This window comes from Myotis brandtii, unplaced genomic scaffold (assembly GCF_000412655.1).
Source record: "Myotis brandtii unplaced genomic scaffold, ASM41265v1 scaffold661, whole genome shotgun sequence".
NCBI classification, from domain to species: Eukaryota; Metazoa; Chordata; class Mammalia; order Chiroptera; family Vespertilionidae; genus Myotis; species Myotis brandtii.
The window spans coordinates 110,769-114,209 of record NW_005370568.1 but is presented as its reverse complement, the minus strand read 5'-3'; positions in this window follow the sequence as shown (position 1 = coordinate 114,209).

Below are 3,441 nucleotides of genomic sequence, written 5' to 3'. Positions count from 1 at the left end.
GATTTAATAAAAACTCAAATTTCTTATGTAAATATAAGCCTTTACCTCCTGTGTTTATAAGTTTCCATGTACAAATGGACTGTGGATGAGAGTCACTAATGCAGAGGTTTTCAACCTTAGCTGCATATTAGAAACACTTGGGGGGCTTTAAAAACATCCCTCTGCCCAGGGCACAGAGCAGAACCATGATGTTGGGAAACGCTGTGTGGAAGCTCTGCCAGTGATAGCAGCCATGGCTGAGTCCCAAGGAGCCTGATCTCAGAGCTCCAGCAACCTGATTTAATGCCAAGAGTAAGGGTTTTCGCATAAATAAGAAAACATCTTAACAGTTACCCAAATCAAACTTTATAATTTCCTTGTTGGACTTGGGATTGTAAGTACTTAGCCATACCCACGCATTAAACTGATGTGGAAGGATGTCTCCTAGCAGACAGTGTCTACAGATACTCAGATGTGGTTGCCTCAAGCTGGGTGATAGGACACCTGGGCAGAAATCAGGAAAAGCTTCACCCAGTGGGCATGAGGCACTGGCCCTGGAAGATGCCCAGGATCTGAAGAAAATTTGGGATTTAATTGTAGAATGTCTTCAAGCATCCTGAGGAGGAACTTGGACTTCTGCTGTAGGTGTCACTGAACACCTGTGAGCAGGAGAGGCACGTGATGGGCTGGGAGTGGAGAAGCCCGGATGTACGTCAGGCTCTGAGATGTGAGGAGCAGGAGTCATGACTGTGAGAGTGGAAAGGTTAGAGAGGGTGGGACCCCATTAGAAACGTACTCTGATTTGAAATCAAGCACCCTGGAAATGAACACATTGACACAAGCAAACTTCATCCACCCTGCATTGTATTTACCGGATTTGAAGACCACATTTTCCAGAAAATAAACCATACATGGGGCTCCCATTTCTTCCAGTTTAAGAAACTTATAATTGAAATAAACTTCCATCTCTGTCATTTAAACAACCTTTCCCACAGTAAACTGGTTTCTCTCTATATTTAAGTAATTAAGAAACTATTTGACAAGAGGACATAAATGGTAGTTATACTTATATCCATCTCACATGTAAACATATTCACATATGAAAATAATATGAAGTAGAACCTATCTTAAAAGTCAATTTATATTGGGAAGCATAACAATTTTTGATTGAAAAATTCCCAAGACTTTAAAAAATAAATAGTACAGCCATCCATGTTTCTAATTAATTCAAGAATGTAAGCAAACACTACATTCTTGAAAATAAGTATGTGAAAACGAGTGCAGTAATCCTTCTATATTTAAGTCAGAATTCTTGATTATTTCTGCTCAACCTCATCTTCCTAATGTCCCTCACCAGAGATGAGAAGGAGAAGGAACACTTAAGGCAGTGGTTCTCAACCTTCTGGCCCTTTAAATATAGTTCCTCATGTTGTGACCCAACCATAAAATTATTTTCATTGCTACTTCATAACTGTAATGTTGCTACTGTTATGAATCGTAATGTAAATATCTGATATGCAGGATGGTCTTAGGCGACCCCTGTGAAAGGGTCATTCAACCGCCAAAGGGGTCGCGACCCACAGATTGAGAACCACTGACTTAAGGCATAATAAAATGTCTTTATAGAGTAAAACAGTATTCACTCTGGTCCATTCTGATTTCTCAATAATTTCCTTTGCACGGCAAAGTTTTTTGGCCCAAATTCTTCTACTAAATTTTATAAAACTGCAAACAAAACTTGTAAAAATGTAATTGCATTTATAGTGGCAGCCCCTCCTCTTTGCCCATGGCTCATTTGAAAGAGATCCTGCGAGGTGTGAGGACTTGGAGAGGGAGGGCTCTGGTCCACCTGAGCATAAAGTGCTACCTGAGCTACGTGATTTTTCTCCTCTGCATAGGACCAACAGCCAATGCACAAAGTTTAGTTGTGTTTTTTTTTTTCTTTCCTGAAATACGTGGCTTAATGTTTACTCTGCCTTTTAGCAGGTGAGGTGAGACCCACACAAAGACTAATTCTGTTGCAACTTGGAATATCTGATGGATTTACTCTACAAAACTGCCTCCTGTCAGGTGACTTATTGAAGTGAGAGAGCTTTTTACTCACGTCTGGAGAGAAAACCCCCTAGGCCAGAATTCAGAGCGCATTCTATGGTCTCTCTTAAAGAGGGGAATTCTCCCCAAGAAAACTACAAGACCACAGTGTTCACTTTGTACCAAGCGGGCATTTGTGTTAGGAGTGTTAGCGCCCACTAACTTTTCACAGAAGTAAGCAACTGAGTCTAAATTGTTTTTAATTCTTAGACTGGTTTGTTGATGTTAGAAAAGGTGGAGAACAAATGCCAGACATTAACTTTATGGCTTCTCTAAATTACTGAAACGGAATTTTTGGACTGGAACAAGCGGTGTTCCCCTGGGCAGGATTGTTCCCTGGATTCTTTGTCCGTGGGATTCGAAGAATGAATCCATGGACGAAATGTGCTATAGCCAAGGTGGCAATTTATTGAAGAACAAGTACAGACACCCACATGAGGAAGGAGAAAGAATCTTACAGCAGAGACTCCCACGTGGGGAGGGCGAAGAGTCCCCTGAGTTCCTTTTCCCTATGGCTTATAAAGGCTGCGGATCATGGTGCCTTGATATCCCCTCAGATGGGTCACTATTCCCTTGGATTGGTTCCTATAGTAACTTATGAGCTCAAAGGTTGAACCGCACATGGGACAAGTGAGGTTTCCACCCCTTCTTTATAGTTTTCCTCTTCCCTTTGGGGTTTCTTCTCCTTCTGAATGAAGGGCTTCATTCCCTTTATTTTGTAATTTATTTTGCTATTTTCAGCTTCCTCATTCGATGGAAATGTACCTGTTGCAGCTTTTCAGCTTCTCTATTCTATGGAAATATACCTTCTCTGCTCTGCAGCCCTGTGCTTCTCCCATGGTCCTCTTAATTTCTAAAAATGTCCTAAACCTGTCTTTTTCATCCCCCAAAATTCCTGTTTCAGTACCAAGAAGTTACAAAAATATTTTTCAAAATAGAATTTTACCTAATCTACTGTAAGATTATTTTTTAATAATATTTTAGTTAAGGAAGTGAAATTTTTTCAAATTCTCAATTTTCAGTGTTCTCGTTTTTAGTTTGATGGCTGAGGTGGCATAGACATATGTGTAAAGACTTTATACTATAGATTTTTGAAAAATAATGGTGGAGTAAGTGGAAGCTACTCTGACACTCTCCTGGAATTACAACTAAAATACAGAAAAACCACCCTCAATAATCAACTGAAGACTAGCTGGAGAGAACCCCAATAACCAAGGATGGAAACAGGATAGGGCTTGCAGTGATGGCGAACCTATGACACGTGTGTCAGAGGTGAAACGTGAACTCATTTTTTTGGTTCATTTTTCTTTGTTAAATGGCATTTAAATATATAAAATAAATATCAAAAATATAAGTCTTTGTTTTACTATG